The 23,815-nt window shown below is 36.7% G+C and overlaps 2 long non-coding RNA genes across 2 annotated transcripts; both read right to left on the bottom strand.

Annotated features, from left to right (window-relative positions):
• Positions 1 to 2,219: 2,219 nt before the first annotated feature.
• Positions 2,220 to 3,336, bottom strand: LOC110726546. The gene is made up of 2 exons (XR_002512390.1): positions 3,179 to 3,336; positions 2,220 to 2,629 (listed from the first exon to the last, which is right to left on the bottom strand). It is a non-coding gene; the product is annotated as an uncharacterized LOC110726546 (long non-coding RNA).
• Positions 3,337 to 16,582: 13,246 nt separating this feature from the next.
• On the bottom strand, positions 16,583 to 17,719 carry LOC110726545. Its single transcript, XR_002512389.1, has 2 exons — positions 17,520 to 17,719; positions 16,583 to 17,045 (listed from the first exon to the last, which is right to left on the bottom strand). It is a non-coding gene; the product is annotated as an uncharacterized LOC110726545 (long non-coding RNA).
• Positions 17,720 to 23,815: the final 6,096 nt, after the last annotated feature.

The following is a 23,815-nucleotide window of genomic DNA, read 5'->3' as shown; positions in this document are numbered from 1 at the left end:
TACTCCTGTTTTCTTCACCTTAATTTTTGTTGAACTAACTTAAAATTATATTTACTGAAATTGAATTATTTTTGTTGACCTTAAATTACCTACTCCATCTGTCCCAGAATACATGACACGGTCAAATTAGTGCATTAGTTTGACTTTATTTTTATATAATTAAATATTAATGAAAATTATTTTAAAAATTATATGATGAAACTTTATATTAATACCTATCTAACAACATATTTTATGATTTTTTCAACGTCTCATGTATTATGGGATGGAGGGAGTATTAGATTTCTTTTATTGATTCTCAATTGTATTTGTTCTTTAGACTTTCCATTTTTTTTATTAAAACTTCTCTTATCAAACTAATCTTATTTTTATTGAACCTAACTTTATTTTTATTTATTAAAATTATTTTTATTATGTTTATATATATATTTTTAATATTGTCAAAATAAGGTGAAGAGAATAAGGTCATAGAATAAAAATTGAGCAAACTAATGGGCTTGTGTACGAGCCTACTTCTTGTGACCAAGTAAAGCCCAAAATTGATTGTTTTGTAAGCGTGGAAGCTCTTGAAGTCATAGTGGATAGGGATAGTAAATAGGTTGCAAGATCTTTTTGGATCCTATCTAATTATCGGATATGTTTTAGAACCTATGACAGGTCCAGGTACGGTATTGCGTATTTGTGTTATGGACCGTATGGTCCAAAGATTTCAGACTTGGATCCTGCCCATACCCCACCTTTAAAGTATGAACCCTTCAAGCGTACCAATAATTATTATGTGCACCATGGTGCACTTAAAAATATTTGCACCACGTCTATACTTTTTAACATTTAGTAAAAAATTTGAACACTTTACAAAAAAATGAAAATTTAGTAAAAAATATGAACATGCACAAAAAATGAACATAAACATCCAATTTTATATGTTCATTATTTATAAAGAAATGTTCATTTTATATGAGTAAATGTTCAGTTTATATTACAAAACTGTTGAATTATTACAAGTTAGACAATATTATTTTAAGAAATTGATGTTTATTACAGTGTTGTGTTTAACATACTACATGTTCAAAATTTGCGATTGTTTAGATTTTTATACTAAATGTTAAAAATTTGCGATTGTTCAGATTTTTTTAATAAATGTTAAAAATTATAGGCGCAGTGCATTGTGATTGTTCATATTTTTTGTAATAAATGTTCAAAATTTGCGATGTTCAGATTTTTTTCACTAAATGTTCAAAATTTGCAATTGTTCAAATTTTTTTACTTCATGTACAAAAGTAAAGGCGTGGTGCACCTATTTCTAGATGCACTACGGTGCACCTTAAAATTTGCGCAAGCGGACTATGTTGTTTTACGTGGCTCCTAACTCATTTAATTGATCCACCATTTTGATTTTGGTCATGCTTCATTTTATTTGTATATAAGGAGAAGGATTTTACTAGACCGGAATCACACGTAGGTTCTTCCAAGCAAAATTAACGAGTAGAGGCGAAGCTAGGAATGAAAATCTAAGAGGGCTAAGACTCGGTAAAGCTAACCAAAAAAATTATAAAAACAATAAATATAAAAAATAAAAAATATATATATAAAGAGAATAAAATATGCATAAAGTAGAGGAGTCGAACTTGATACCCATCTCTCCCCATGCAAAGCCCATACTACCAATTGAGCTATTATTGGCAACTTAATACATTGGATAGATATCTATTTTGAGGGCCAGACTAGATCATAAATGGATCACCAGTTGGACCACGGGAGCCGGGCCTCTACCACCAGCCCCCCATGGCTCCGCCCTTTTAGCAGTCTAAGTCCTTTGGAAGTCGGGGTGGGGGAGGGGGTGGTAAGGGAATCCCCCACCCCAACGTGCATTTAGCGGGTTTGATCACATGCATAACCTTGTGGTTGTGGGAACAAGTATCAATTTCTCACTAAACCAAGTCTTAGTTTTTTGTGTGCTATATACATTGATACATTAAGATAATCGTATGTCTTTATACTTGATCCATTTGTATTATTTTTGTTATGAGCCCACCATAAACAACTACTTACGGGGTATATTATTCACACATTTTAAGGATATCTTTCTCAATTTAATGAGTGTTAGGTGTCCCTAACATGTTTGTCATTACTCATAGTAATTCAAAGAAAATGATATGACATTGAATTAGAAACCGGAATATCCATCTATAACTTATTCACTTGTGTAGTTGTGTTCATTTTAACTCCTCCATCAACCACGTATCATTCACATATATTACCACTTTAGTCACAACAAACGTACAATTTTATTGCACATACTAGTAGTCCCGATACATGCGACAAACACATTATTTTTCACAAAAATTTAACATACGAGTAACAACTTTCGCAACCTTAAATTTATTTTAATCCGACCCCATACATTGAAGATACATAATTAAGAAGCACGAAAATAATGAATAATAAGAGGGTAATTAAGCGCAGGGCTTAGTGCAAAAGCATCTTCTGCGAAGGCCTTGACAATCACCACCAGAAAAACCTTCAGTTTGACAGACATTTTCGCAGTTCCTTTTACTTATGCATGCTCCTTTGAACTTATGGCTTGCTGTTTCACATGTTCTTGCTTCAGCTACTCTTGGTCCCATCTCTAAACAAACACACAATTTTTAGTTAGCTTTTTTTTTTTTTTTTTTTTCTTTTTCATTTTTATTTTTAAAGGTTAGATACATGAGGAAGCTAATTAAACACGTTTCCTCTTACCTTGGCCAACTGGCCAAGTTTAATCTTTAAATTAATTAGTTATGAACAATTTTTAAATTCACTTACTATGTATGTAAAATAATGAAGCTACACTTTTGATTTGTGAGCATGTACTATAGATATGAGAATCATAAACTTAGTGCCAAGTTATTAACACATTATATCAACACAAATAAGTTATTGAACATTTTATATTGTGCCCGCCCGTGAAGGTCATAGGGATTAACTAGGATTATATATCTCGTTAGTTGTTACTCTCGTTTGCTAGTAGTGTTTTGCATTATGTGTGGTTATGAACCAAACAACATACTAAGTAACATTCCAATTACTCCTTATTGTCTCAAAATACATTGAACATTTAAACTATGTATTACATAGTGTAATTTTTCGTAAAATGTACTACGTATATATACCAAGTTAATTAAAATGGTTGTACCTGCGGCCAAGACAAGCAGGAGGACAAGAAAAACAGCAGTAAAAGGCCTCATTGTTGGCTACAAGCTGCTTCAAAGTTGAGCAAAAAGAAGAAAATTAAGGTGTTTACAAAAGTATAGAGAGTTTGTTTTGGTGATATAACTCAAGGCTGCCCTAGATCTCATTTTTATAGGGAAAACAATGCCCACCTACTCCTTACTTCCTTAGCTGTCAATTAGATAACCTCTTTTTTTTTTTTCTTTTTCTTTTTTTTTCATGCTTTTTAAGGAACTTTAATTAGGTAACTAGATAATGGATCTATTTCAAAATCTAGTGTGATTCTTTATAAGTCATTTTCAAATTTATAAAATGTACATAAATCTTCTCTAATCAATTTTATGTACGGAGTTTTCGTCAAAAAAAGAAATATAAATAATTATATACGGAGTAACTTCTAACTCTATCTATGATTCTATGCATGTGAACTTGTCTAATGAAACTTTTATACCGTGGGCAATGTGAGATCGATACTCACATGTGATGTTTTATAAGGCCAAATTTTAACAACATTGTCCATTTTTAACAGTATATATGGAGTAGCACATAAAATTGAACATGAATGTATTAGATTAATTACCGTATGGATAAAATTATAAGGAACAAAATTAATATTTTCAGTGTACATATTCTTTGGAATGAATCTAACATGATCTGACATAATACGTTACATCTTATGCTTTGTAATTTATTGGAAATTTATGGTTAAATTATGTAAAACAATCCCGATTTTCAAAAATGTAAATGTATAGACTTCTTTTGAAAGATTTAATAACTCAATTTACAATTAAAATGCATGAAGAATTTATCATGCACATCCAAAAAATTAAAGAAAAAATAGGGAAGCAAGCCATGGTGGACTAATTAAAAAAAACTTATATGAGTAATTAGCATTGTAATTAATTTATGCACTATATAAAAAAAGGGACTTTATATCCTACAAAGTTGAGTTGATAAAACTAGACAGATCAGCTGGTGCACATCTACGGTACAAATTTGTCTTAATGCCTGGAGCTTCACGAGTCATTACTATTCGTGCATTATTACGATCAATTCAATATCTAACAGGCCCCATTACCTATGATTTTGTTGAATTTCAGATCAACAAAGTAACAAACCAATATCAACCTCAATTTGGACCACGAGAGATAATGTCGCTCTGAATCAACTGATTTTTGCTTTGGTCCTTGAGTTTATTTATTTATTTATTTTTATTTTTTTTTCTTTTTGAGAAATCCTTGAGTTTAGATCTAATTATAATTATAACTAATTATATCATTATATCGATGAATGAGATTTATATTTTTGAAAAATAATATAGTACACTCGTAAAAGTATGTATTGTTCAAATATTTATTACAAGTATATACGAATAACTTTTAAATTTTTGGTTGATGTGTTAAAATGTTAAAACGTTATTATAAAATAATATTTCCCCCGCCTTATAATATACAAAGTAGTTTTCTTATCTTACAATAAATTTTATGGGAATATAATTATGTAATATAAATTTAAAATTATTAATGTATCTTTTGAAATGATCGAACATATAATAGAATGTTGTTGGCTACGGTGATTATATGTAGGTGGAAAAGAAAAAGAGAGATTGAAAGAGTAAGGATGATAAGAGTCAATCAAGAGGGTACATCATACTTGAGCCAATTGAAGTAGATATAGGTATGATTTAGGTGTGAAAATGAATATATATGTCCTTTATTTGATTCAACATGGTCTAAAAGCATGTTATAAACAAGGAGTAAGTGAGTGTAAATGTGTAACACATTCATATTATTATGTCCATGGTGATGGTACGAACTCCCTTAATTTTTTGCTCATTTAATTTGGAGCTCAATCATTGAGATCAACCAAAACATACGTTCTGAATTCACTACTAGAAAGCTATTAAGCGACTGACATATTGGTACCAAAATTGTTCATTTTGCACTCAAAGTTCTTCTAGGTTATGGTCATTTTTTAAAAATTTCGTTTTAGGATTTCCCAACCACTTTTACTACTTATTTTCCTGATTTTTTTACCTTTTTGCCCTCCTATAGTATAGACAATTTGAGACCTACTTTCACTCTTTTCTCCTCAAAAATATCCAATAGAAAGGGCTTTATTGGCTCGTTTGATCAATTAGGTTCAGTTGATTAATTTAGAGGTTTACATCTTGACCTCATGTTACATTTTAATATAGCTGGTGGTGCTCAATAGTAATGGTGTTATTCAATAGTTATTATGTGCACCATGATTCACCTAAAAACGTCTAAACTTTTGAACATTAGTAAAAAAATTTGAACACTTTACAAAAAATGAACATTTAGTAAAAAATATGAACACGTCACAAAAAATAAACATAAACATCTAATTTTATATGTTCATATTTTATAAAGAAATTTTCATTTTATATACAGTAAATCAGTTTATATTACAAAACTATTGAATTATTAGGAGTCAGACAAACTTTTTTCAAAAAATTGATGTTTATTATATAGTGTTGTATTTAATATACTACATGTTCAAAAATTGCGATTGTTCAGATTTTTTTACTAAATGTTCAAAATTTGCAATTGTTCAGATTTTTTTTTTTTACTAAATGTCTAAAAGTATAGGCGTGGTGCATTGCGAATGTTCAATTTTTTTTACTAAATGTTCAAAATTTGCAATGTTAAGATTTTTTTTCACTAAATATTCAAAAATTGGCAATTGTTCAGATTTATTTACTAAATGTTCAAAAGTATAGACGTGGTGTAAAATTTGCGGATGTTATTGGCTCATTCAAGTTAATTAATCGGGCCATTTCGGGCCCTTCATTAAATGGTACTAGTTGCTATTCTCTTCTATGGTTTCTACCATGAGTCAACCTAAATTGGGGACTGTTGAGCCTTTTGGTTTTGATGGACAAATTGACAAACTCGACTAATGAATGTTTTGAGTCTTTGGTGAATAAAGGATTCAAGCAAAGTTCGTTCCGGAGTAGGAACTTGGATGCGGAGTAGCATTCTTTAAAAAGCCTCGTGCAAATCTCACGTTCTAGTTTTAATTGTGAGCACTCAATAATATAAAGTCGGAAAGGAACTCAATGACTTATGTTAAAGACTACTGGAATAAAAGTTAGTTTTAAAAGATAATTTCTTAAAGAAAAGATAATTTGTAAAAGTTTTAATAAAGATAATTATCGAAGATAATTATCTAGTTGTTTTAATAAATAATAAATTTATCTTTTCAAATAAAATCTTTTTAAACAAACTTTTGATAATCTTTTAAATAAATATTTGATAAAGTTAGCAAGTGGTTTTTCTGTGAGAAAATCTTTTATACGGCTAATGGTTATCAAGTTGTTAGGATAGTGGTTTAATTAGATAAGGCTAGGAAACCTCTTCATGATCACAATCTGTCAAGATAACTCCACAAGTTGTTAGTGGGTTGTTGACATGTGGACGTGATTATGGTGGAGGTTAATGACTAAGCCTTCTCTATAAATACTCATGCAAACTATCTCAGAAAAACATAACTCTTGAGCATAAAAATTCCAGTAGCCATCTAATAACATAAAGAGAGTTATTTTCCTTCATATATTCTTGAGTGCAATAGGTATTTGTAATCACAGATTGTATTCAAGTACTTAGGGGTTGGGATTGTGAGTTTGTAAAGTGAGGTCAAGGAAGCTTCGTTGCTGAAGTCTTCTGTGAGAGTTGGGAACAAGTTCCTAATGTGTGGAACTTGTTAACGGGTTTGAATCTTCACTTGTAAAGAGTTTGATTACTTAGTGGAAATTTAGAAAAGCCTATATCTTCTCTCGTCACTATTTCATTTAGTTAAATTCCGCAAAAAGTTTTTAGATTTCACCTCAAATACAATTCACCCCCCCTCTTGTATTAGCCAGTTAGACTTTCAGTTGGTATCAGAGCAGGAACTCAGAACACGCAGGCAACCCTGTTGAGTAAGTTCCTGGAAAATGGCTTACACAGAGGAAAAGGAATTCGGGAGTACATCCATTCAAAGGCCTCCATACTTCAACGGCAAATTTTATCCTTATTGGAAGGATAAGATGGAAATCTTTATCCAAGCAGAGAATTATCAGGTATGGCGAATTATACAAGTAGGAGATTACGAAATTACGAAAACGAATGCTAATAATGAGGTAATCCCTAAACCTATGGATGAGTATGAAAAAACTGATTTTGAAAAACTTGAAATGAATGCTACTGCCAAAAAGTTTTTAATTTGGGGACTTGGACCCGATGAACATACTCGTGTCAAAGGGTGCAAGTCCGCAAAGGAAATTTGGGATCTTCTGGAAGTTACACATGAAGGAACGTCAGATGTTAAACGTTCCAAAATAGACATTCTTTTGTCTCAGTATGAGCGCTTTGAAATGGGAAACAAAGAATCCATTAAAGACATGTTTACTCGATTTAAAGGTATTACTAACGAACTAACGTGTCTTGGCAAGATAATTCCTATAGATGAGCAGGTCAGAAAAGTCTTAAGAAGTCTTCCAGACAATGACAGATGGAGAGCAAAGGTTGCAGCGGTGCAGGAATCAAAAGACTTCACCAAGTTCAATCTGGAACATCTTGCGGGTTCCCTCATTACTCACGAGATCCAGTCGAACAATCGGACTCAGGAGACTGTCAAAAGTCAAGGGCTAGCATTAAGAGCTAATGAAGAATCCGAAGAGAAGTCTGACATCGATGAAGAAGAAGCTGCAATGTTGGTGAGAAGGCTGAAAAAATTCTACCGTAACAACAAGTTTTTAGACAAGAAGAAAGGATACAGTAAAAGAAATCAGGAACCCAAAGCCAAGTCTTCTTGTCACAAATGTGGAAGCACCAACCACTTCATCAAAGAGTGTCCATTATGGGAATCTGAGAAAGGCAAGGGAAAAGAAGCTGATCAAAGCAGAAATTCCAAGCCTAACTTTTCTAAAACAAATTTCAGGAAAGCAATGATTTCCACGTGGGGAGAATCAAGTTCCGAAGAAGAGGAACAGGAACACACAGACGATGAAGTAGCCAATCTCTGTCTAATGGCAAAGCATGATGATGAGGTAGTCATTCAACCTAATTATTTGAAATCTCTCTCAAAGGATAAATTAATCTCTTTATTGTTAGAAACCTTAGATGAATATAAAGAATTATGTGCAAAACTAAGGCAAGCCGAAAAGGCAACTGGAATTTGTAGAGATCATGTTAAGTATCTGAATAGCTTAAGAAATGATGTTCAAGGCAGATTCTTTGAATTGTTAGATAAAAATATTATGCTAAAAGAATCCCTTGAAAGAGTCAAGAGTGAGAATATCATGCTGAATATTGAATTGACTCAATATAAAATGTTGTGTACTAACATTGATTCTTGCAGGTCTACTGAAGTTCCTTTAATCATGTTTAATAATGAACTAGAGCATGTTAAGAAAGAGATAAAGGAAACCAATGATAAAAATGAGAAACTAGAAAAGGACCTAGAAATTGCAAGAAAAAGTAAAAATACAGCAAGCACGGGTGTTCCCAAGTGGGTAAAGGAAGCTCAGACAAAAAGAACAGAAGGTCTAGGCTATGTTCATAAGAAGAAGTCCACTGGAAAGAAAAAGAAATATGTGAACTTACCTAGTGAGACCGTTTGTTCTTTCTGTGGTAAAAAGGAACATCGCAGTGAAGAATGTACTAAGAAAGCAAATCTGTACAATAAGAATGTGAATTATGTTTGGCAGAAGAAATCTGATTTAAATGTGTCAACACAGGAACCCATGAATGAAAGGGTTCCTACTACTAACTCTTAATTTCTTTTGCAGGTCGAAGTGAGGGGGAACAACCAGTGGTACCTCGATAGCGGTTGTTCTAAGCACATGACAGGAGATGAATCCAGATTTCTCTCACTGACGGCCTATACAGGGGGAACAGTGACCTTTGGAGACAATAAGAAAGGCAACATTGTTGCTGTTGGCAAAGTAGGAAGGTCAAGTTCCCATGCAATTGACAATGTATTTTTAGTCGAGGGTTTGAAGCATAATCTACTCAGTATTTCTCAGTTTTGTGATAAAGGAAACTTTGTAAGCTTTTCTTCTGAAAAATGCAAAATCATCAACAATAACACTGGTAAAATCGTTTTGGAAGGAACTCGTAAAGGGAACACATATACCGTGGACCTTAACAAAGTTCCAAAATACAATCTATCTTGTTTAAGTGTTATTGAGGATGATCCACTTCTATGGCATAAACGTTTTGGACATGCTAGTCTTTCATTGCTTGACAAATTAAGGTCAAAGGACTTGGTAATCGGATTACCTTCTATCAAATTCCTAAATGACAAAATTTGTGAAGCCTGCATCAAAGGAAAGCATGTTCGATCATCATTTAAATCAAAGAAAATGGTAAGCACCACAAAACCATTGGAACTCATTCATATGGATTTGTGTGGCCCCGTTAGAATTCAAAGTAGAAGTGGAAAAAGATATGTCTTAGTTCTTGTGGATGATTATTCTAGATTTACATGGGTCATATTCTTACATAGTAAAGATGAAACTTTTGATATGTTTATGACTTTCTTGAAAAAGACACAAAAATCAATAGGTAATCAACTTATTCATATGAGAACTGACCATGGTACGGAATTCGAAAATTCCAAGTTTGATGAATTTTGCAGAGAACAGGGAATAAGTCACAATTTCTCAGCGCCAAGAACACCACAACAAAATGGTGTGGTTGAGAGGAAGAACCGAACATTGGAAGACATGGCAAGAACAATGCTAATAGCAAGTGGGCTTCCAAGAAATTTTTGGGCAGAAGCCGTCAACACAGCATGCTATATCGTCAACCGAGCCATGCTCAGACCAATGTTGGACAAGACACCTTATGAACTGTTAAAAGGGAGAAAACCTAATATTGCTCATTTAAGAGCTTTTGGATGCAAATGTTTTGTTCACAATAATGATAAAAGAAATCTTGGAAAATTTGATGAAAGGAGTGATGAAGCAGTCTTTTTAGGATATGCATCTAATAGTAAAGCTTATAGAGTTTACAATAAGAGGACTATGTGTGTAGAAGAAAGTATACATGTGATTTTTGATGAAACTAATAATTATGGTTGTATACAGGAATATGAAGATGGAGATTTTGAAATTGGTCTCACTCGTTCAACAGACCAAGATGAAGAATTAATTCCCAGAAAGCAGCATGTTCGAATTACTGAAAATACTAATAAGGAACCTACTGAAGTTCCAAATAATACTGAAGCCTCTGATCAAAATACAGAAGAAACAGAAAATACAGAAGGCGAAGCAAATGCAGAAGCAGAACACCATGAAGAAATGGAAGAAAGAGCAACTCAAAATAACACTTTTATACCAGCTCAATCATTCCAACCAAAGCCATGGAAACATCAAAGGTCACACCCCCTGGATAAAATTATAAGTGACCTAAGCAAGGGAACTCAGACGAGATCCCAACTGAGAAACTTCTGTGCATTCAACGCCTTCTTATCAACACTGGAACCTCGAAATCACAAAGAAGCCTTGGAAGATGCTGATTGGATTGTTGCCATGCAAGAGGAATTAAATGAATTCGAAAGAAACAAAGTGTGGCACCTTGAACCCAAACCAACAAATCAAAAGGTTATTGGTCTCAAATGGGTATACAGGAATAAGCTAGATGAACATGGCACAATTGTAAGGAACAAGGCAAGATTAGTTGTTAAAGGCTACAATCAGCAGGAAGGTATCGATTTTGAGGAGACTTTTGCTCCTGTAGCTAGATTAGAAGCAATTCGTATTTTAATTGCATTTGCTGCATTTATGGGTTTTAAACTTTATCAAATGGACGTCAAATGTGCTTTTTTAAATGGTTTTTTAAAGGAAGACGTCTATGTTGAACAACCACCTGGATTTGAGGATCCAAACTTTCCTAACCATATTTTTAAACTTGATAAAGCACTGTATGGATTAAAACAAGCTCCAAGAGCATGGTATGAAAGACTTTCAAAATTCCTTTTACAAAATGATTTTAAAAGAGGAAAAGTTGACAAAACTTTGTTCTTAAAATCAAAAGGAACTCATTTATTAATTGTACAAATTTATGTTGATGATATTATTTTTGGTGCAACTAATGAATCCTTGTGCAAGTACTTTGCTGATTTAATGAGCAGTGAGTTTGAGATGAGCATGATGGGGGAACTCAACTTCTTCCTTGGGCTCCAAATTAAGCAAACTAACGAAGGAATAATGATCCATCAGCAGAAATATGTGAAGGAGTTATTAAAAAATTACGGTATGGAAAGCACAAAGATAAACCACACTCCCATGGGAACAACCACAAGGTTGGACCAAGACCCCAAGGGAACTCGTGTGGATCAAACAAAATACAGAGGTATGATTGGTTCCTTGTTATATTTAACTGCCAGCAGACCTGACATTTCGTTTAGTGTAGGTCTTTGTGCTAGATTTCAATCGGATCCAAAGGAATCGCATCTAACAGCCGTCAAAAGAATTCTACGATACTTGAAAGGGACGGAAGACTTGTGTCTGTTTTATCCAAAAAGTGACTCGTTTGACCTAAAAGGATATGCTGATGCTGACTATGCAGGAGATTTGGTCAATCGTAAAAGCACATCAGGTATAGTCCAATTCTTAGGCTCTTGCATGGTTTCTTGGAGTTCCAAGAAACAAAACACTGTTGCTCTATCCACTGCCGAAGCAGAATATGTGGCTGCTGCTGCATGTTGCTCTCAATTGCTATGGATAAAACAACAGTTGCGTGACTATGGCATTATTTTAGAGTGCGTTCCTATTCATTGTGATAACACAAGTGCCATTTGCATTTCTAAAGATCCAGTACAACACTCTAAAGTTAAGCATATACATATAAGGCATCACTTTTTGAAAGATAATGTTGAAAAGGGCTTAATTAAGCTAGATTTTATTTCTACTGAATTTCAAATTGCTGACATTTTAACTAAGCCTTTAAGCAGAGACAAGTTTGAAAAGATGCGTGTGGAATTGGGGATGCTACGGCTCAAGTGATTTTTGTTTGGAACCCCTAAGGTAAAATCGGATGTAACTAACAATGCTACGCTCAATCTTGTGTGAATAACACAGCTGAAATTACCCAGGGGAAAGATTTGTGAAGTATTGAAAAGTCACTTATACATACTTTTAATATGTTAAAAGTATTGAGCCATGTTGTTTCAAGTTCCTTTTTCATCATTCTTTACTCTCTGTATCATGATCACGTAAATTATCATCATAATTTACAATCAATCTGCTCTCATTTATCTTTTTCGTTTTTTTTTATTTTTCTTCTTGTTATTTTCTTTCTTATCTTTTATTTCTATCTTATTTTTTATTCTTATCTTTTTCCTTCCTTATTTTTTCATGATGAATTTTTCTATTCCTCATAGAATTCAAAAATACAAAAAGATCTTATTTGCTACGTAAGATAAGAAGCATGTATATCAACTTCTTAACTTACGATTTTATTTTATCAACATTGAATTAGATGAGTGCAATTATTTCACCAAATTAAATCCTACTACCTCTAAAACTACCCCACTACCTCACAGTTTAAACCGTCACTTTTCTTTCTCACTCCTCCCCATTAAACTCTTTTTCTTCTTTTCACTCCACCTTCACCTATCAAATCAATTAAATTCCCCATACACTCCCATAACCGGCCTCACTCTCTCTCCTTCCTATTCACACTATTCATCTTCTCCTTCCCTTCATTTTACCTTCAACACCATGAAAACCAACCGAAACACCACCCCAAAAACCCGATCACCACCATTCAAACCCTCCTCAAACACGGGGTCTCCACAACCGGTGCCAATTGCGGTGGTGCATCCATCTGCTCAGCCAAAGAGGAAGGCTAAGGCTGTGAAGGGCGGCGACAGGAAACGGCGCGCAACCACCAAATTCCCATCATGGAATTACACTCTCGGATATCACATCAACTATGATTGGTGTGTGGCGAGTAAGTTCACTGAATTTACTTCTTTAATTGATTATCAAAAATGGACTCACTTGTTCCAGAATTGTTCTCATTACCCTGTTTATCCTAAATTTATTTATGAGTTCAAAAATACCTTTCAATGTGATAATGGTGTGTGCTCGGCCGTAGTTAATGATATTCCAATTTCGTTTGATGCCAATTATCTTGGAAATCTATTTCAAGTTCCTGTTAAAGGCTATTGTTCTTATTTAAAGCACAAACAATCTGTAAACATTGGCCATAATGATGAATGCAAAATCCTTCAATTTATTGGAGGAAATCCGAAAGTGAAAACTACTCACCATCATGCCCTAACACCCCTTCATAAGCTACTGTTTACCTTCACCTGGAAGGGTATAGTACCCCGTTTACAAAAACGGAGTACCGTATCACTCTTGGATGCCTCCCTCATATTCTGTCTTGCATGCAAAATACAGATTAATTTCCCTGCTCTAATGATTGAACACTTGAATTTTTATGCTCAAAAGACCACAATTCCATATGGCTCTTTCCTTACTGTGTTGTTCAAATCTTTTGGTATTGATGTTGAATGTGAATCCCCAACATATCTCAAACCCGATAATATCCTCTCTGAACAATCATTACTTAGACTGAGTCTTAGGCTTACAAATGGCAAAGTATGTTTTGTGCCTCGGAAAGGAGGGGAGAAAAAGAAAGGGAAAGGGAAAGAAGCTAAGGAAGAATGTGATGCAAGCAGTGACCAGGGTAGTGAGGAGGCTAGTGAGGGTGCTACCACCTCCAGTGATTCTGAGGGAGATAAGGAAGAAGAAAAAAGTTCTAACGGAGAGAAAAACAAAGAAAAAATACTTGAGGGAGATGTGCAAGGAGAAAAACAGGAAGATTCTGAGGGGGAACATATGGAAGTTTCTGAGGGGGAAGCTCGACAATCTGACTTACATGAGGGGCAGGGAACTGATCAAAGTGAGAGGGAACATACCACAGACTCTGAGAGCACAGCTGGACCACCTGTCATTCCTGTGTTTACAGGGGGCCTTAGAAGGAGTAAGAGGAATGTGGTCAAGCCTGCCCTTTCTACTACACACCCTGTGACTGTAGAAACCATCAGCTCCTCAGACAAATCTGATTCCACCTTCAAACCTACCCAAGTTCCCTCTTCCACTGAACCCTCTTCTATTCCTGTCTCACCTACTAGGCAGCCTTCTCATTCACCTTCTCCTCCTCCATTTCAGCCTACTGGCTTTGCTGCTTTCTCTGGAACTCGTGTGTCTGTTTATGATTTTCAACAGGTTCAAGCAGATATGGAGAAGTTGACTACTCTGGTGAGCAAGAAACTGGAGGAAATGGCCTCGGAACTGCTTTCTCTTAAAGGCCAGGTGCAGGCTCTGGCAGATTCTCAAGCAACCGGATTTGCAGGCGTAGAGGCAAAGCTTGCACAGGCTGAAGGCAAGTTTAGTGAAGGCAACAAGGAGATCTTGGAAACTATCAACAAAGTAGCCTTTGAGGAAGTCGAGGAAGACTCTATTGATCCCACAAATCCAACCCTTGATCCTACCAATGCAGCCTCTTAAATCCTTGATTGCACTTATTCTAATTTCATATGTTGAACAATTTTATTTTGGTTTTGTTTAATCTCTCTGAACTTTGGTTTGTACGCCTTTATCCTTTGCTACATTCTCTATGTTCCTCTTCTATTTCCTAAATCGGAACTTGGCTCGTATTTTTCATATGATTGTGTGTGTTTGCTGATAATTTGGTACCTAACTTATTTTTGCCTTGCATTATTTGAGCTCACTATTCCCTACGTAGTCTAGTGGGAGTATAGCAAAATGTTTTTTTTCAATCTTTTGATAATGCCAAAAGGGGGAAAAGACAAACTTCATGGCGGCTAAAGTGTTTACCAAGGAACTCACACATCGAAGGTACAAACTTTTGCCAAGTTCAGTTTTTAAAGTCTTTGTTAATTTTTCTTTTGCTCAGTTTTTAAAAAAAAAAAAAAAAAAAAAAAAAAAAAAAAAAAAAAAAACACTTTTTAATATTTTTCTAAGTTCTTTAATTGTTTTTTTTTGTTTTCATGCCTTACTCTAAATTTTTGTTGCATGCCTGGATGATTTTATTTACCTAAGTTTGTCAATGTTTGTCATCATCAAAAAGGGGGAATTTGTTGAGCCTTTTGGTTTTGATGGACAAATTGACAAACTCGACTAATGAATGTTTTGAGTCTTTGGTGAATAAAGGATTCAAGCAAAGTTCGTTCCGGAGTAGGAACTTGGATGCGGAGTAGCATTCTTTAAAAAGCCTCGTGCAAATCTCACGTTCTAGTTTTAATTGTGAGCACTCAATAATATAAAGTCGGAAAGGAACTCAATGACTTATGTTAAAGACTACTGGAATAAAAGTTAGTTTTAAAAGATAATTTCTTAAAGAAAAGATAATTTGTAAAAGTTTTAATAAAGATAATTATCGAAGATAATTATCTAGTTGTTTTAATAAATAATAAATTTATCTTTTCAAATAAAATCTTTTTAAACAAACTTTTGATAATCTTTTAAATAAATATTTGATAAAGTTAGCAAGTGGTTTTTCTGTGAGAAAATCTTTTATACGGCTAATGGTTATCAAGTTGTTAGGATAGTGGTTTAATTAGATAAGGCTAGGAAACCTCTTCATGATCACAATCTGTCAAGATAACTCCACAAGTTGTTAGTGGGTTGTTGACATGTGGACGTGATTATGGTGGAGGTTAATGACTAAGCCTTCTCTATAAATACTCATGCAAACTATCTCAGAAAAACATAACTCTTGAGCATAAAAATTCCAGTAGCCATCTAATAACATAAAGAGAGTTATTTTCCTTCATATATTCTTGAGTGCAATAGGTATTTGTAATCACAGATTGTATTCAAGTACTTAGGGGTTGGGATTGTGAGTTTGTAAAGTGAGGTCAAGGAAGCTTCGTTGCTGAAGTCTTCTGTGAGAGTTGGGAACAAGTTCCTAATGTGTGGAACTTGTTAACGGGTTTGAATCTTCACTTGTAAAGAGTTTGATTACTTAGTGGAAATTTAGAAAAGCCTATATCTTCTCTCGTCACTATTTCATTTAGTTAAATTCCGCAAAAAGTTTTTAGATTTCACCTCAAATACAATTCACCCCCCCTCTTGTATTAGCCAGTTAGACTTTCAGGGACAGGTCGAGATGGAATTATCTTTCCTCCTCCATATGTCTTAGATCGAGTTCCCTTTTCTAAGAGATCGAAGAGAGGGTGAACTACTAAAGTGTATCTTCATTTACTATATTATTATACATTGATTTTATTGATTTAAGTTATTCTTGTGGTTGAGTTTGAATTTGATCAATTGGATAAAATTTTTACATTATATCAAATTACCACAATGAAACCCTTAGCATGAATAGAACATCTTAAAAATAACTAGTACAGTTGTACATAATAAGTTAATAACTCATTGCTAACATACAACTGATAGATAGTGATTGGTGACTACTACAATAGTTACTTACATACAAGTGGTACAACAAAATACACATACACAATGTTGCATGTAACAACATATTCATGCAATAATAACTTTATTATTCAACAACCTTCCATATCCACCTCAACTATAACATGTTAAGGATGGAATTAGCATTTTAAGAAGCACACATTTAACATAATGAGCACATAATTATAGCTTAATTAAGCGCATGGCCCGTTACAAATGCATCTTCTACGAAAGCCTTTACATTCTCCTCCAGGAAATCCTTCAGTGTTGCAAGTAGACTCACAATTTCTGCTGCTAGTACAAAGTCCCTTGAACCTATGACTTGGAGATCCACATGTTCTTGCTTCGGCTACTCTTGTTCCAATATCTTTAATTTATTCACGGGACAAAAATGAGATACTCGATCGTAAGTAATTACCTAAAAATAAATCAATATAACATAAACAAGGTTTGATCCTTTTTTGGGACTATTACAATTTCAAGATTTTATCGACAATACATTCTTTTAACCAAAAAAAAAAGCAATGTTAATTGAATTATGATGAATAAAGTATAAATGACTATAATTAATTGAAAAGACGTGGTTTACTTTATCGTGTATCTCTTTACAATAATATAAAAGGTGTGTTATATACTAGCAATAATTATCTTTCTATTACATGACCAATCAAGTTAAGTAAGATTTGAATAAAAGATTATAATTAGGGAGCCGGTTTAATTTTTTCTTCGCTTATTTTAGTGGAGGCATGCATTAAATTTTAATTTGATACTTCATATATACAATTTAAAATAATGACTTCATATAAATTTGAAAAAGGGCAGAAGAATTCTAGCTTGGTACCTGTAGCCAAAACAAGAAAAAGCACTAGACAAATGACAGCAAAATGCCTCATTGATTGCTTCATATTTCTGCTTTTGGTTATGGAAAAGAGGTTTAGAGAATTGTAATGGAGAGCTTAATTGATTGGTGAGTGACCAATCTAACAACACTAGAGGTTTCTTATATAGGATATTTGGTCCAATATTATAATTGTGAACACCTTTATCTTTATATGTGGCTGATATAAAAAGTGTTCGTTTGCTGTAAAAATAAAATTGACGTACTCTAACTGCAATCCGACAAATTAAAAATCAAAGTGACTTGAAAACAAAATTACGCATACAATCTATGACGGATATACAAACTCCGTATATATAAACATATACCTTCAAAAAAAAAAAAACATATAATAAATCGAATATGACACCTCAACATTATAATTGTCAATTAATTAGACCTAATTCATAACAAAATTACGCATTCAATCTGCATAAACAAAGGAATTTTTTGTTTAAATGAAGAAAAGAATTTGTTTCTCAATAATTGACAATAAATTGGTGCGACTAATAGAAAGAAATTCACATAACGTACGTGTAAGAATTAAAGCAAGAAGGTTATTTTACCTAAATAAAGTAATCACTAAAAAGATTATTATTATTATTATTATTATTATTATTATTATTATCTCAAAAACAGACAAAGTCATACAACCTACAATAAATTAGTGGGAAGCCGAGATACAATCTGGGCCCCCACTCCTCTAGCTATAGCAAAGTCAACCCTAGTGAAGATATGAGCTGCAGCACGAGCCCCAATGTCTTGCGTCGTCGAGAACCCCTGAACCCGTTTCAGCAACACAACAACCTCCTTCTCTAATTCCCCAGGCGAAGAAAAGGAGAAGGGAATGAAACCATACCCAATCAGCTGACAACTAGCTTCATACTTCACCCGCTTCCGATGAGCCGCATCAGCCACAACTTGTTCAGGAACAAAATCAGATAGCCCTGTCTGTGTCAAAGGAGAAGACCCTGTTAAATCCACACAAACATTGCGACCACGATCCCAAGAATAAAGTAACACATAAGCAGGTCTGAGGGGCCCATCATTCCCTCCAGACAACCCTATGTCAACCTCCTTTCTTACTGAAATCCCAGATCTGTAGCAGATATCAACAAGGGTATCCCGGACAACATTATGCCGATGTTTAATACCCACAATATCAACACACGACACCGCATGATCACCGAAAATATCCCCAATAAAAACCCGAGAACAAGTAGAGCACGACGTCGAGATAGAGAACAATGGAACACCCATCCTGTAGCACAACACACATCGGTAGGTCTTTGCGTTTATCGTCTGACCCAACCCAGAAATAGGAGCTGCCCGAAGCCAAGAAGAGGTGTGATCTCCCTGCTGCGATTTCCACAATGCTGATTGCCGAGGAGACAAAGAATAGGCGGATTCTGCAGAAGCGGTAACCTTTGTGAAATATATATCTGCCAATTTCTTCATGAGTTTAGGGGCAGCGACCTCACTAGGATTACTCATAATGTTAGACTCCACTATTCCATTAAACAAAATCAACGCATTTTCAAAGGCTCGTCCAAGACCAACAATGCCAGCATGTCGTAGAAGTTGTTTTGCAACCCAGCAGACTGTAACCGAGAAGCAAGAAAAGCATAATGACGAAAATCACCTACGGAATATACCCCAAGCCCTCCAAACACAAATGGTAAGGTAGCAAGCCGCCATTGCCAATCGCCAAATCCAGGACCCGAAGCAGTAACAATACGCTCCAAGGAAGATCAAAGAGCCCCGTTGAATGTACGCTGAGCTGCCTCAAAAGTACTAGGGGGACAAGTACGCAATGCAAAGTAGAGTTTAGAAACTCCGGTACAAGCCCTAAGTAACAATAGCTCACACTGAGGATCATCAAGCATAGAAACCTTATCCATAAGCGCAATGGTCTTGGTCACCATTTGCATCACAAGCTCACCACTAAAACAGAAATCGGAACTAGCAAGACCACCAAGCAACTTAACACCACGCAAAGGTCGAGCAATATTAGGTGGAAAGACACCCACAAGCTTACTTCGAGGGTCTGCTGTAGGCCAGAAAACTTCAGTTTTTTCCACGTTAAGATGTAACCCAAAACGAGGCCTTTCCTCCATAATCAACTGCAAAACCTTCCCCACCACCAACGTGTCACTAATAATAGTGCCGTCATCCAAATACCAAGCCTGAAGACATATATCAAAATTGTCCCTGATTTTACACACCAAGGGTTGTAAAACCAAAGCAAAAAGAAGAGGACCAAGGGGATCACCCTGCTGCACCCCCTGAGACGACCATAAGGTGTGGTCTCTAGCTGGATTAGAATAGCAGAATTCAACCCATTGCGAAAGGCCCGGACAACGACGACGAACTTCACGTAACATGACCGCACGATCAACTAGATTGAAGGCGATTTGAAAATCCATCAATAACATAGAAAGACCAACATCGGAACCACGATCCTCAATCAACCGATTTACAGCATGAAGAATCGCCTCACCTCCCGAAGAAACCCCAACACCAAATTAGAGACCATCAAAGTAACTTGCTAAAGACTGGCCAACCATAACAACACCGACCATCGAAACGAGACGCCGCCAAACAGTACGCACAGTTATAGGACGAATACCACCACCAGGCTTGACCAGTGGTGTAAGAGGAGCACTAGCAATATATTCTCCTAGTTCCGGAGGACACTTTCTAGCTAGAAAGAGATTAACCACCCCGAAAATAGAGTCAACTAACTCATTTGATACCGCCACGGCAACACCACTCAAACAATCCATAAGGTGCTGAGCACGTAAACCGTTCCTACCACAAGATGTGCCACGTGGAAAACTCTTAATCCGATCCAAAACAACATCAGAAGTAATAACGAGATGAAGGCCATCAATAGGTATATCAGGCAAGGATGGAGTGGAGAAGTAGGGTGTTATTTTATTATTATTATTATTATTATTATTATTATTATTATTATTATAAACCCCCTTAAAATGACTAGTCTCGTATCTTTATGCACAGACTTTTTTTTAAGGTGATTTTGTACGTATCAGTTTCTCTAAGTTAATCATATACCAAGTGATTAGGGGATTTTGCTCCCACCAATCGGAATGCGCCACGTGGGCCAATCAGGTCCTGCCAAGTGTCCCCCAGTTGGAACTGTCAGGGCTTGCCACGTGGCACACGCTTATTCGTCCACCTTGGACCTATTATGTCATGACACGTGGCATACTCCATGCCTAATGGAGAAACCGGCCACCCAGGCCTAACTTCCGAGGGAAGCCCAATCAGCCCTAGGTTAACCTAAACCTAGGATTGGCACGTTTCCCAAGGTTATAAATACCTCCCTTAATCCTCATTAAGGGGGATTACATGAATTACATGCTGATCACGCTAAAAAAGCAGATTACATACATTAAACACTCTCACCTAGAGAGACCCAATCACTTTAATTTCCGCATTAATTACTCCTTAATCAAGTACTAACTTGACCGTTGGAGGCGGAGCTCCCACCACCAGGAGTCTCCGTTGTTTTGCAGGTACAGGCGCCCGGTTCCAGTCTCGGAATTGTAACTCTCCCGCAGGACATCAGAAAACCCCGAAACATTTGGCGCCGTCTGTGGGGAGAGTACTTCTGAGATGGCATCCACGTTTGTACCGACTCCTGAAGAGAGGCGTCCCCTAGACGACCCTCAAGTTCAGTCGGACCACGATACTGAGAATGAATTTGAAGTTGAAGCTCACACAGCTTCAGACGGGACCCTACGGGCTCGACGTACCCGTCATACCGAAAGGAGGGAACGGGAACATCTTCATACAGGAAGCGAGCCAGCAGGCGCACCGCCTGTTCGGCGACAGCCGACTGATGGGTCTGCTCCCATCACAAGGAGTGAACTCATGACCTTCATGAGGGACTTCAAGGGAGAAATTCAAGAGTTGATCAACAAGAAGCCGCCTGCTCTGGACAAGGAGCAGTCGGCTAAGAAACCCTCCACTTCACAGAAGAGGAAGCCAGTTCAAGGGCGAGAGGCGACTCCTCATCCTAAATCTAGGAAGCGGGAGTCACCTGCCCTTGATTTCACAAAATACCGTTTTCCTACTCCAGGAAATAGGAAACCTGTTCGTCATATTCAGGCGGACGGGTCGAGGAAATCATACACAGACGCTCGGCTACTGCTAGAGCAGAAGAAGAGTGACCGATTGTCAGAGTCGGCCTCTACTTCAAACTTCCAAGACAGTCTGCGAAATACCTCGATGAGGCATACTCAGTCGTATCATGAGAGTCAGTCAGGCGGCACCTCCCGTCAGTCCGGCTTTCATAGCGACCAGGCGGTACCAAACATACCGTTTGTACCGCAACAACAATATTTTTTACAGCCACCTCCGTTTGGTGGATATGCAGCAAAAAATGTCCAACCTATGGACTAGCAGCTACGGTTGCTTAGACTTGGTGAACAGCCGTCGGCCTTCTCCAAGGAAATTACTGAAGCCGCTCAGCCGACCAAAGTGAAAAATGTATTAGTAGGCGCCTATGACGGCACTACTAACCCAGAAGACCATCTGATGGCATTCACCAACCTGATGTACCTTCAAGGGTTGGATGATCCCACTTGGTGCAAGTGTTTCCCAGCGACTCTCAAAGGAATCGCACAACAATGGTTCGGCAACCAGCCGACTGGTTGTGTAAATAACTTCAGGACGCTTGCTTACTTATTCACCTCCAACTTCGCCATGAACATCCCTGCGAAGAAGACGACCCTTGATTTAGGAACAATTCAGCAGGGCGAGAAGGAGGGTCTTCGTTCTTACATCAGGCGGTTTAACCTGATGAGAATACAGATTCAAGGGTTACCGGATGAAGTAGCCTATACTGACTTTTTCAGAGGTCTCAAAGACGGGTCAACCTTCAAATTTGATTTGGTCCGAAAGAGGGTGGCGACTCTTCAAGAGGCCTTGATTGAAGCGAAAGCCTATATACAGGCGACTGATCTTTGTAGTACGGTAAAACAGTCAGACGGGAAAAGGTCTGACAAAATAGAAGGACGACAGAAACAGTCGTCAAACAAAGACGAGAAGAGAAAAGAGGTCTGGGCGGCTGATTCCTCTAAACAGCCGGCCCAGAAAAAGAAAAAAAAATACAAACCATACTCCCCAAAGTATGCATTTAACAAGGATAGCCAATTTATCCTAAAGGAAATCAAGGGACGGATCTCAATTGAGAAACCGGTCCCCATGAAGGGTTCTGCAAACAATCGGAACCAAGAAAAATTATGTGCTTATCATGAAGATGTTGGTCATCACACCAATGAATGCATCAGTCTCATGCGGTATCTGGACCGCCTGGCTGAGCAAGGTGATCTTGACACTTATGTCAAGAAATCTACGGGGAACACTTCCTCGAAAAAGCAGTCGGCCAAAAAGAATCAACAGGCCGACAACTCCAATACAGATGATGCAGTCGTCTACACCATTGCAGGCGGCTTCTCAGGAGGCGGCCCCACTATTAGGGGCAACAAAGACAATATCAAACGGTTAGATGTAAATTCCGTTCACCAAGAACGGCCCTCCAAATATTCATTTCCTAAGATTGTCATCACTGCAGAAGATCTAGGAGGGGTAAGGGGGCCGCATGACGACCCTATCGTTATTGAATGTAAAGTGGCCAACCAGAGAGTTGGTCGAATCCTCATAGATACCGGAAGCTCCTCAGATCTCATCTGTAGCAAATGTCTGTCGAAACTAAAATATCAGACTGATTGCATACATCCGGCATCCCACCCTTTAGTAGGGTTTGGAGGAGGAGTCGTCCACCCAGTGGGACGAGTGGATTTACCCATCCGCCTGGGCGAAAAAGGGGAAGGACGACACATGGTAGTCCGGTTCCTGGTAGTAAAAGAACTCTCGGCCTACAACATGATTCTGGGACGACCAACCCTGAATAATTCCAAGGCTGTTATAATCCCATCTCTTATGTTGCTCAAGTTTGAGAGGGATAATGGAACAGTCGGGTCCCTAAGGGGAGATTAGAGGATGGCCCGAGAGTGCTATCTCTCGGATGTCAAGCCCACTGTTATGGCCACTGGGTCGAGTGGTGGAAAAATAGACCTTGACAATGTCAAGGAGAGTGCGCCTGTTCAAGAAGCAGGCGGCAAGAAGAGAAAGGCATCCCAGACAGGGGCCGCACGAAAAGACAGAAAATAGCAATCATTGGCAGAGGAGCGGTCGGATAAATTCCGCCCTCAGCCGGCTGGTGAGCATAC

Source organism: Chenopodium quinoa, unplaced genomic scaffold (assembly GCF_001683475.1).
Source record: "Chenopodium quinoa cultivar QQ74 unplaced genomic scaffold, ASM168347v1, whole genome shotgun sequence".
In the NCBI taxonomy this organism is placed as follows: domain Eukaryota; kingdom Viridiplantae; phylum Streptophyta; class Magnoliopsida; order Caryophyllales; family Amaranthaceae; genus Chenopodium; species Chenopodium quinoa.
The sequence above is the reverse complement of the archived record's forward strand: the minus strand, read 5'-3'. Positions and strand labels throughout refer to the sequence as shown.